The sequence below is a fragment of the Hemitrygon akajei genome, chromosome 9 (assembly GCF_048418815.1).
Source record: "Hemitrygon akajei chromosome 9, sHemAka1.3, whole genome shotgun sequence".
In the NCBI taxonomy this organism is placed as follows: domain Eukaryota; kingdom Metazoa; phylum Chordata; class Chondrichthyes; order Myliobatiformes; family Dasyatidae; genus Hemitrygon; species Hemitrygon akajei.
This window is the reverse complement of record NC_133132.1, coordinates 56,303,098-56,315,357: the sequence shown is the minus strand read 5'-3', so window position 1 is coordinate 56,315,357 and position 12,260 is coordinate 56,303,098. Positions and strand designations below refer to the sequence as shown.

At 48.2% G+C, this 12,260-nt stretch overlaps 1 protein-coding gene across 1 annotated transcript in view; it reads right to left on the bottom strand.

Moving 5' to 3' along the window:
- Positions 1 to 8,532, bottom strand: part of LOC140733139 (leucine-rich repeat and fibronectin type-III domain-containing protein 2) — a 159,046-nt gene extending 150,514 nt beyond the window's left edge. The window contains exon 1 of the mRNA XM_073056039.1: positions 7,666 to 8,532. The gene's annotated coding sequence lies outside the window, so the exon portion shown is untranslated. The remainder of the gene's footprint in view (positions 1 to 7,665) is intronic.
- Positions 8,533 to 12,260: the final 3,728 nt, after the last annotated feature.

The following is a 12,260-nucleotide window of genomic DNA, read 5'->3' as shown; positions in this document are numbered from 1 at the left end:
CACATAACCAGGACTTACGAAATGCACCAGCTGTACCTGCGACCATCCACTACCTGCTCCCATGGCTTCACGTGGCCCTGATCGGGTGGGAGCGGGAGCTCTAAGCAGGTACTACACCTTGCCCAAGGGTGACCTACATGCCAGCGGAGGAAAGGAGCGCCACCCCTTTTTTAGATAAGGGGTCCCAAACTGCACAGGATGCTTCAAGTGCGGCCTGACCAATCAATGCTTTATAAAGCCACAGCATTACATCCTTGATTTTATATTCTAGTCCTCTCGAAATGAATGCGAACATTGCATTTGCCTTCATTACCACCAACTCCTCAACCTGCATTTGACCTTTAGGGAATCTTGCACAAGGACTCCCAAGTCCCTTTGCATCTCTGAGTTTCTTCTCCGTTTAGTGAATAGTGTGTGCCTTTATTCCTTCTAGCAAGGGTTGGGGCGATGTCTGTTCTCTATTTCTCTATTCACTGAATAAAAACATTTAATGATCATAAACCGAAGAGATCACAGTTTAATTTTCTGCCTCAGAACGGACAGAACGTCTGGCCAAAAGAAAAACCCCGCATTTACAATCCGCCTTTTGCAGCCCAGATTATGGTGAAGCGCCTCACAGTCAGTCAAATACTTTTAGAATAATAGCGATTGTCAGTATCCAACGGCCAATTACAGGCCTTTGAACGCGGGTTATTGTTGACCCAGGCGCCACGAAAACCTCCATCAAAAGTTAAGTATCAGACATAATTCTCCAGTCCTCGGAGTGGGTACTCGGGGACTCGGTTTGCGGAGTCAATCTTGGCACAGCACTTCCTCGGTGCACAATGTTTGTGTCCGGAACTACTAAGTAAGAACGCGACATGGAAATATTAAGAAAGGGGCGCAGGTATAGAGTCTTCAGTCTTTGGTACCTGATCCATCACTCACAGAGATTTCACGTCAGCGCCGCTCTCGTGTACTAACCCTCATATTACCGATTGCCTTTAATATTTAAACATCCAGTCGTGACTGTCTTAAATACATCGAGCCTCCACGGCCGTCCTGGTAAAGAATTCCAAAGTTTCACTACCTCTGAGTGAAGGAATTCCTCCTCATCTCAGAATGAATGGACATCTTCGTATTTCGTGATTCCAGATAATCCATCTGGGGAAAATATTCGACGCATCTGCCGATTCTACATGCTCCATCGCCGAACAGGGAGTACAGCTGTAGTCTGCCAAGCCTTGCCTTAATCGCCATCCCATAAATAGATCTGAAAGACCCATGAACTCTTCCTGTCGCAAGGATACCCTTCCTTAGGCAGGGCAACCAGCTCTAGTTCAGGGTTCTGTATAAATTGACAAGGTGATCCTACAACTATCTTTCTCTCCCTCACCATCCCCTTTCCACTTGGAACAGTGATCGCTCCCTATGTGTGACTTCAGAGTCCGTTCATCCTTCCCCGCCCTCTCTGGGTCGCTCTGTAACCACAAGACGAGTAACACCTGGCCCTACATCTATCTGCAAACCCCCACACCCCACCTCCTCCACCATAAAGCCCTAAACTAAATTTCCAGGTGTGGCAGTCTTTCACGTTCAAATCCCCTACGTCATTTACAGCATCCAGTGCTCTTGGTGTGGCCTCCTCTGCCTTCTTAATTGCTTGTAAGACCTTCAATGTTAGCACAGTCATCGCAGTACCGACACCCATGTCTTCTGACATATTCAGTCTTTTGCCATTAAAAATGCACCACCTTTCTTATTTTTTGTCAAAGCGATTCCTCGACAGTAAAGTCCACCTAGCATGCCCGTGCCCATTCGCTTTACCTGTCCATTCCTCCGCCATCGAGGTCATGCTCTCTTCTCGCTACTGCCATCAGGGAGAAGGTACGGGAGCCTCAGGACTCACACCGCCAGATTCAGGAACAGTTATTACCCCTCAGCTCTTGAACCAGAGGGGATAAATTCACTTGCCCCATCACTGAACTGTTCCCATAATCTGTGGACTCACTTTCAAGAACTCTTCATCTCATGTTCTCAATATTTATTGCTTATTTATTTATTTATTCTTATTATTTTTAATTTCATTTTGTATTTGCACAGTTTGTTGTCTTTTGCACACTGGTTGTCGGCCTTGGTACAGTCTTTTGTTGATTCTGTCATAGTTATTGGATTTATTGAGTATGTCCGCAAGAAAATGGATCTCAGAGTTGTATATGGTGACATATCTGTACTTTAATAATAAATTTACTTTGAACTTTGAAACCTCTCCAATTCCTCCTTACAATCCATACTGCCATCTAGCTTTGAATTATCGGGCATTGTGTCGGACTGTACAGGCTCTCCTGCCCGGGTAAACCCTGATACCTCTCCCGTTCTGGACATGATTATTCCCTCTCCTGTAGCCCTATGCTGTGATAATCCGAGACCGAAACAGGAGCATCAGTGTAGACCAGATGGAAACATTTAGCCCGTTCATCTCTCGTTCCCGAGTGTGAGGAAGACATTGGGGCAGGCTAGTGATCACTGGTCACTGATGGTGAAGTCTGACCCAGCAGGGATTTCTGTAGGTCCTGTATCAGGGGGAGTACGCCGAACTCCCTCGGTTCTCCGGCCCCCAGAATCAGCACAAGCGCCAGACGAAATCTACCCGTGTGGCTGACTGACGGGAGGGGTAGCGGGTGTAGCTAGAGCTGAGGGTGAAGGAAGTGGAGTGTATACCTTGGAAGGCAGGCAGACTGCCGAGTAACACCCCCCCCCCCACCCCCACTCCGGATATGCCGCGACAGCATTACAGACCGCGACCAATACGCGGTCAGTAGGAGTATTGAGACGTCGGGATGCGGCTGCAGCACGGATTAGAAACTGGCAGTTTCCCTAGAAAGTTAAAACTGCTTCCAATTGCAGGAGGCCAGTGACTGGAGTTCTATGCGTGCTCTTGCCGTCGCTGAGCATTTAAAAAGTTCCTGGCTGTCAACATCTCTGTTCTGGGCCCAACATATTGATGCAGTTACAAAGAAGACACGACAGTGGTTATATTTCATTCGCAGTTTGAGGAGAATTGGTATGTCACCAAAGACACCCACAAATTTCTACAGACGTACAGAGGAGAGTATCCTAACCGGTTCCATCACCGTCTGGTATGGAGGGTCCACTGCACGGGATCGGAGAAAACAGCAGAAAGTTGTAAACCCTTCCAGCTCCATCATAGGTACTAGCCTCCCCAGCATCGAGGACACTTTCAAAAGGCGATGCCTCAGAAAGGCGGCATCCGTCATTAAGGACCCCAGTCATCCAGGACATACCACCATCAAGGAGCCTGAAGACAACCACTCAATGCTTCAGGAACAACCTCACCCCTTAGGTCATCACATTTCTGAATGGACAATGTACCCATGAACAGCATTTCCCCTTTCTTAGTACACTACTCATTTACCTTTTAACTATACTTCTTATTGTAAATTATAGTTTTTATTATGATGTATTGCTATATACTGCGGTTGCAAAACAACAAATTTCACGACATATGCCAATGATATCAAACCTGATTCAGGCACACGGGAGAGAAGAGGAGGGTTATGTGTAAATACAGCGAGTGGGTGTTTTTTTTTTTGCCGTTTCCTTGTCTGCATCAGTCCTCATCCAAACTTGTCGACAAATCTTCTCTCCCCACAGATGCTGCTCGACTCGCCGAATTCCTCGTGCAGATTGTGTGCTGCTCTGTATCCTTGCATTAGCGATCTCCTGGGTTTCTACTCGAGAGTTTGATGGTGGGCACAATCGATAAGTGGATTTGAAGGGAGGGAAGAGTGCGGGGCGGCGACGTTAGGAGAGGGACCAGAATGGATAGTGCATGGAAGGAAGCCGTTCGCCCCATCGATTCTAGCCCGACAGCCAGTAGAGACATCTGGTCAGATATTTCTCCCTCTCTACACACACCTGATCAAATGGTCACTCTGGGGGGGGGGGGGGGGGGGGGTTGGAGTCAAATAATAGCGGGAGGTGTTTTACACAGTGCAGCGAGTTCCTGGAATGGGGGGGGGGGTGGGGGGAGGTGGACAAGGATAACACAGTGGGCTCAAGATGCTTTTAGACAAGTACAGTACATTAATATACAGGGAATGGGGGGGGGGTGCAGGTAGAAGGAATTAGTTTCATTGGGCATAGTAGCCCACTGAAGCATGCTGGGCTGAAGGGCCTGTCCCTGCATTCGAACGGTTCAATGTTCAATTCGCCTTTGACAACCCTGATCGACCGAATGCAGCCGCTGGGAGGACCTTCCCGTTTTGGAAATCGCTTTGATGTCTCGCAGCACTGCAACACCACTTCGTTCATCAGCTTGAATCTCTACAGTGGATGACTGGAGTGGATTTATTTCCTTATCGCGAGTGAACCGATGGTAATTCCCGGCTATGATGCCCCATCAGAGGAGCGTGGACCTGGATGTCATTTCCACGTGCTGGCTCTCAGGAAGACCTGGAGTTACAACTTCCGTTGGCTGTTTTGTGCTTCGGGGACCCTCACTGGAACTAACACCCACTTGTTCGGGTGTTCCGAACCATGATTTATAAACCTACTTAAATCCACATTTCCATACGGCACAGTTCATTTCGACCCATCCAGTCAATGCCGGCTCACCCCCCCCCCCCCCCACAATTCTGTCGTTGCAATCTATTCTGTCTTCAGTCCTTTCCTACACATTAGAGTGGTCGATTAAACTACCAGCCCGCACCAGAAACCAAAGCACCAAGACAACCCCGATGAGAGACCGTGCGAACTCCAGGTAGGCAGCACCAGAACTCGGGATCCCACGGTATATCCCAGGTAGCAGAGTTGCTGCCTCACCCAGAGTCCCAGGTTTAATCCTGATCTCGGGCCCTGTCCGAATCTGCATGTTATCTCCGGTTGCTCCGGTCTCCGATTGATTTGTGCTCCGTTTAACTTGTGCAACTAGGAGTAGAAATTTGTCTTCCGGTGTACAACAGTCAACTTTTCCGCGTAAATTAAATTTGTAAAGCAGATTTCCATCCGCATTCAGCGCATAAAGCAACAGGCAGGTTTGGGCAGAGCTGAGATCTATGAACTTCAGCTGACAGAAATACAGCACAGGTCTCCTTCGAAGGGCTAGCATAGTCAGAAAGGACCGAAGGATCAAGATGGATTGGATGGGAGACTCGGTCTATATTTTTCTTTCGAAGGCCACTCCGAGACCTTACCCTCACCTCTCCTTCCTGCTTGCGCTGGCTATAGAGACGAGAGCTCGGGTGGCCTGGGAGCAAGCACCTGAAGGGTTAACAGTAGGTGGGGGAAACAAGAGCGATTAGCTTTACCGGGAGAAGTTCCTGTTATTGGCCTCTCCTCGGCCTGAGCCGATTACATTTCCATCCTCCTAAATCTTTTTTTTTGTTATTGCAAGAGCGAAGAATAACGGGTTTGTCGAGACTGGTGAGAGAAGAGGGAAATTCTCACCCAGGGCTAGACAGCTCACACTGCCAACCGAGCATACTGATGTTAGTCAGACGTTTGATAGAGTGATTATGGAGTCTTAGAGAGGCATACAGCCCAGAAACAGGCCCTTTAGCCCATCATCTCTATGCAGACCTAATCCCATTTCTGACGCTTGACCCAGAGCCTTAACCGCCTGCCTGAGTATGCCTCAACTGATGTGATAGTCTTTGTCTCAGCAGTGTGTTCCAGATTCCAGTCACCCGCTGGGTGAAATAAAAATCCTCCATATTCCATCTGAACCTCTCACGCCTCACTCCAAAAGCGGTAGTGTTAGATATCTTATAGACATCATGATCTGATAAAGGTGTATATAGATAGTGTGAATACACACACAGTCTTATTTTTCCCTGAGAAAAGGGAAAGAGTCACTAAACGGTATAAGTTTTAGATGAGAGGAGATAACAATAAATGGGACCCGAGTGTTAAGTTCTTCACACAGAGGGTAGTGGTCATATGGCACGAACGACCTGGGGAAGTGGCAATGCGGATACAGTAACGACACCTAACGAAAATTGGGCGGGTTAATGAATAGGAAATCGTTGGAGGGATAAGGGCCAAACGCAGGCAAAACAGGGCGGGATTTCCAGGTGGTTACCCATTTCAACTCAGCTTCCCAATCCCATAAGGACGGGCCTGTCCACGGCTACCAGCTCACGGTGGAAGAGCATCCGTCTGGGTAGCCTCCAACTTGGCACGCCACATCGATTTATCTTAATTCCGGCAATTACTCCCGCCCCTTTTATTTATTTCGTTCCCCATTCTGATGCCCCTCTCACCCCATCTCTTCTGCTCAACTGCCCTTCATCTCCCTCTGGTTTCCCACCTCCTACCCTGCAATCCACGATCCACTGCCTTCTTGTATTCGACTCCTTTTCAACCCTTTACCTCCCCCATCTATCACCTCCCAGCTTCTGACCTCTTCCCACCCCTCCCCCATCCACCTCACCTGCTCTCTCCCATCTATCACCTGCCAACTGGTACTCCTCCCACTCCCCCACCTGATCCGGGCCTCCGAACTCCTTCCTTCCCAGTACTAATGAAGGGTCTCGGTCCGATGCGTCGACTGCTTGTCCTCCTCCATCAGTGCTGCCTGACTTGCTGACTTCTCCCAGCTGTTAGTGGGCGTGGCTTGCTTCGGGGCTGCGTTGGTCCACACATCCTACAGACAAACTTCCAACAATTTATCCTATCTGTCCCCCTCATAATTGCGTACACCTCAGTCAGACTCCTCCCTCCATGGCAACTACAGCCTGCCCATTTATCCTCGTAAATCAAACACTCCATCCCTGGCAACGTCCTGGCGAATCTCCTCTTCACGCTGTCCAGTGCGTCTCCTACCCACAAGTGTAGGTCCTTGTGGGTAGAGCAAGACCCCGGGCAGTGAATATTGAAACTCCAGTAAAGAGAAGGGTGGTGGTGGTGGTGTTGGGGGGGGGGGGGTTAGTTTCAGGGCGTCCTTTACATGAATGGGGGCGGACGAGCAGTTGTAGCAATGGCATAACTGCAGTTAAAGACCAAGTGTCTGTGTAAGAGAGGGAAGAGAAAAGAACGTGGTGATAGGGCGAAACGGAGGCAGGTAGGTGGAGACTGGTGTCGACCACAGAGCAGCTGGTCGGAGCGATCGGGCTGTGCTCTGTCACTACTGCATACTGTTCTCACAGGTGAGAGGCGTTATACACATGGCAACCATCACACGCACGCCGACACTCTCGGCGCAGTTAATTTGATCCGATTGCGCTTCTAAGTTAAGATCATCCCCAAGCTGGTGTTCAGGATTTTTTTTCCCCTGGGGAAAAAAAAGTCCTGAAGCCTTGCGTACGAGGGAAACAGAAAACATCCGGCGCAGCTACAAATCCTAAAAGTGTTGAATGGAAAGGTTGATGTAAACTTCAAAGCGCCAAGCAGAAGCCCTTGAATTGGTACATGAGCCACATTCACGTTTTTTTGTAGAAAGAAGGTAACGCCGCCGATAACTGGCTGTTCTGAGCCACACAACTCTCATAGTTAACACGGTGCCACACATTGAAATACCTTGCGCCCTGCCCACCCCACCTCTCGGCGACACTGCTGCCGCCCTTGTGCCAGACTGCAGGGGTTAGGGGCGGGCTGAGTTTCGGAACCCTTCAGCACCCGGGATTAAAATCGCCAGTACACCGCCCAGGAAGACGAAGTCCTTACCTTTAAACAGGAACATGCAGCCTTAGTTGGCAGCTGGATGCGAAGGCAGGGTGCAAGTTGGTGTTCAAACTGCCCATCACGTGTAGTCCGACGGAGGCGCAGTCCGCAAACCCGAGCAGTTCATCCTTCCCGTGCGGCGGAGTCAACGCTGTCGCTTACACGGTCTCCTCTCGCTTGTCCTCACCACAGAGATTCCATTTATATCCTCTTGTAGTTTGCTTGAGACCGGCTTCCTTCTCCCCCACACTCTGACTCGTTAGTGTGTGTGTGTGAGTGTGTGTGTGTGTGTGTGTGTGTGTGTGTGTGTGTGTGTGTGTGTGTGTGTGTGTGAGTGTGTGTGTGTGTGTGTGTGTGTGTGTGTGTGTGTGTGTGTGTGTGTGTCTGTCTGTGTGTTTGTGTGTGTCAAAAAGGTCTTGAGTAACTCAAGCCTGCACCTGGAAGGTTCTGAAGAATCCACTTCTCCATGCTGACAAAATAAGCAACCAGCGTGACACACACACACACACACCTTCCTCCTCAAGTCCCGACTCTTGAGCGGCGCACAGAGGGAGAGGCTATGAGACACGCTCTCCGCTTTCCCTCGATCTCTCTCCCAGAAAAACAGCGCACGGAGAAAGAAGCTGACCCACTCGCTGGCCTCACGGACTCCCGCCCTTCTCTCACTTTCTTCCTCCTTTCTCTCTCCTTCTATTTTCCGCTTTCGAACTCCCTTCCCTTCTCGTTCTCGCCGTTTCACTTCCTCCCTTTCACGCTTTCTCCCTCTCTCTCACACACACACACAGACTCGCTCACCACTTATCTCCCATTCCTCCCTTTCTCTCTCCTCACCTTCCCTCTCAATCCCCACTCTCTCCTCCCCCCTTTCCAAGCCCTTACCCCTCTGGTTCTCTTCCACCCCTTTATCGCTCCTCACACCCACTCCCTCTCACTCACTCCCTTTCTCACCCTCTCAATTTCCCTTACTCCCCCTCCCCCACTCTTTCCTCACTCTTCCCTCGGAGGCACAGTTCCAGAGGAAGACCGACGCACTCCCCCTCGCTTTCCCGAGCGGAGCGTGGAAAAAGAAACCAGGGAGCATCCGCACACCCCCTTTCTGCCTGCCTCTCTTAAACACACACACACACACACACACACACACACACACACACACACACACACACACACACACACACACACACACACACACACACACACACACACACACAGTTCTCGGGAGGAGAGGGATAAAGACACAGTGCGGTCCTAAAGCCGCCTTATCGCCTTGGCTGTAGGTGGCGGAATTAACTTAGCTCCCAACCCAGGGGCTCTCGGCGCCCAACCCTTTCCTACCACTCTGGCTCCTCCGGAGAGTCCCTACGCAAGCAGAAGGGGGTCTTCCTTTGAGGGGCTGTGAGTGCCAACATTGAAAGCAGTCGGAGTCTCCTTCCTTAAGAGGATTTCTGTGTCTTTATGCAGCGAGTCAGTAGCTTTCTAAGCCGGGCTAAGCCGAAGCTACCGAAGGTCGGTTCCTACACCGACTCGTGTTGGGGAGGGGGAAAGAGGGAAAACAACCAAACCCTGAAACGTTAACTGTTTCTTCCTCCAACGACGCTGCCCGACCAGATGAGTGTTTTCAGCATTTTCTGTATTTATTTTAGATTACCAGTATTTGCAATGTATTTACCCGTAAACATGATGCTGGGCAAGAGTCATCGAGATATATAGCAAGAAAGCAGGCCGTTCGGCCCGTCACTCCCCTAGACATCCACTTACATTAATCCTAAACTCATTCTCAGTTTGTCTTCTCCACCGTTGCCTTCAACTCACATCACAGGCATTAAAGATAATTTTAAGTGGGCCGGTCAACCTATGAACCCACACCAGAGCACACAGAGGCAACGCACCTAACCATAGGGAGAACATCCTGAGCATTGATCAGGATCACACAGGAATGGCTTGGCTTGTGAGTCAGTGCCTCCACAAGCTTCTCCACAGAAGACCTGATCTATGTCTTTTACATGCCGTGTAGAGGAGATGCATCCCGCCTGTGGGTAATGCAAGTAGACGGGGAGGTAAAGAAAGCACATGGCACACCTGCCTTCCTCATTTGGGGTGTTGAGTCTAAAAGTCTGGAAGTCATGCTGCAACTGTATACAACTTTAGTTAGACCATATTTGGATTATAGTCTGCAGTTCTGGCCAGCACATTACAGGAAGGATGTGAAGATTCCAGAGAGGGTCATCAGGATATTGCCTCTGGGTTAAAGAGCATTGGCTATGAGGAGAAGGTGGGCAATACTGAGTTGCTTTCTACAGAGCATCGGAGGCTGGGGGACATCTGATAGCAGGTTACAAAGTTATGAGAGGCATAGACAGGATAGGCAGCCAGAATCTTTACCCCAGGGTTTAAATGTCAGATACTAATGGGCATAAGTTGAAAGGCAAGATGTTTACACAGAGAGTGGTCTGCAGCTGGACACATTGTCAGGGGGTCTGGTGGAAGCAGATATGGTAGAGGGTGGTGAATTTCTGTAATTTGTTACCATAGGTAACTGTGGAGGCCAGGTCTTTGGGTGTATTTAAGACAGAAATTGATAGGGTTCTTGATTGGACATGACATCAAAGGTTATGGGGAGAAGGCTGCGGAATGGTTTAAGGAGAGGGGAAAAGGGCCAGCCATGATTGAATGGTGGAGCAGATTCGAAGGGCCAAATGGCCTAATTCTGCTTCCATGTCTTATGGTCTTAGTTGTGTAGCATTTTATGTTTAAGTGGTACTTATATGAGATAACGGGATACAGACTCTAGAAAGGTAGATGGAAATAGTTGGAAATGACATTATGATCACCAGAGACATCAGTGCTCTCTGAGACACCAGAGACACTTCGGGCTGAAGTGCCATTTCCAGTGGTGCACTCTTCTATGTTCTGTGTCCAGGGAAGAAAAGAGAATTCCAACAATGAGGCCCTTCTATAGCACTGGAAAAATGACCCACAATATAAGTTGTGAACCATTATCCTCATTCGCAAATTAAGAATGTTTCCACAGTTTGGAAAGGGAAGGCAGGCATTAAGGAAACAGAAATGTGAATAAGGTTCAGGCTGTGCTAATATTCCCCGGGTCTGTAGAAGAAATCCATAATCTAAACTGGAGCATATTTATTTTACCGATGCTCACTGTTCATTGTGGTATTAATGCAAGTCCTCCCTAGGTTATGTCAGGGTTCCATTCTTGTAGCTGACGAGTTTGCAAGTTGAACGTATAGCTGCAGTCCAGGTTCCCAGCCAACAGAAGGTGTTGACACCTCTCCAGCCGGTGTCAGGTCCATCCCATCTACCTGTTAAGCATGGCCTATGTATCTCAGCCATTAATAAAATGGGGAAGACCTGTAAGAGTCTTTTCCTTGCTTAGTTACTTGTAGCTTTGCAACAAGCAACTAGAAAGGGCTTTGGAGCAACTCACCAAGACTTCCCCCACAGAACATCTATCATAGAAGGATGAGGGCACCAGGCACACTGAAAGGAGCCTCTCTGTTCCCATTTGAGTCTTGAGTCTCCATCTAACTGACGTATCATCATTCCCTTATCACCAGTGGGTCTTAATCTTGAAAATCCCTCCCCAGTAGCACTGTTGAAACACCTTCAGCAGAAGGACTGAAGCAGTTCATGGAGACAACTCCCCACTATCTTTTCAGGTGCAATTAGGGATGGGCAATAAATGCTGGCCATGCCAGAAACATCTAAGTCTCACAAATGAATATTAAATAAAAAGATTATATAATCCCATTTCTCCTTTTTTTGTTTCAGATATGGCACAGGGAAATTGCTGCCTCACTCCCTGTTGAGAAGTACCTTTCATTCATTCAAATCACCATGCATCATTCAAACTGATTAAGGCAAATCTGTATTTTAGTTTCATTTATCTTCCTCTGGCAAATAAAAAAAAAAGCATACACAAAATGATAAGGCTGTTTTCTGTTGACCAAAAATATCAAAGGGTATAGGAAATGCACAAGTGCAGGCTTACAGTTTGACTATTATCACATTGAATGTCAATATATTCTCAATGGGCTGCATGGTCTTCTTTGTGTCCAGCTCATTATTTTCTCTTCTGTTTCCACAGCTAACTGGCCAAATTTGGGGGCTGGTTACAGTTGGGGGAGTTGTTATATCTGAACTGAATATCATGCTGTGTTTGATAATGCCATAAGATGCTTATAGTGCCCAGCAGATTCATCACATTGAATCTAATTTGCATCTTTGACTTCCTATTGTGCTTGCTCAATCAATTTGGATCTCGTTATGCTTGTCACTGCCAACTTGCCCAAATAAGAAGGACAAACTATTATTCTTGGCTGGCACTCTAACTCTGATTCTCTTTTTACTTCTGCCTTCTCTTCCTTAGCCACTTGCTCCTCCATCTCCTTTTAATCATTACGCTGGGATGCATAAACTTGCATCAAAGGCACTTCAGGATCAGCGAGGGTGATTCATCGGATGAAGAAGTTGTCTTATTGGAACAACTACATGGTTCCAGTATGTGCTGGTTGGAGTTCGAATGAGCAGCGACTTTATTAAAGTATATAAGATTCCAAGAGATTTGGAAAGGTGGTTGCTGA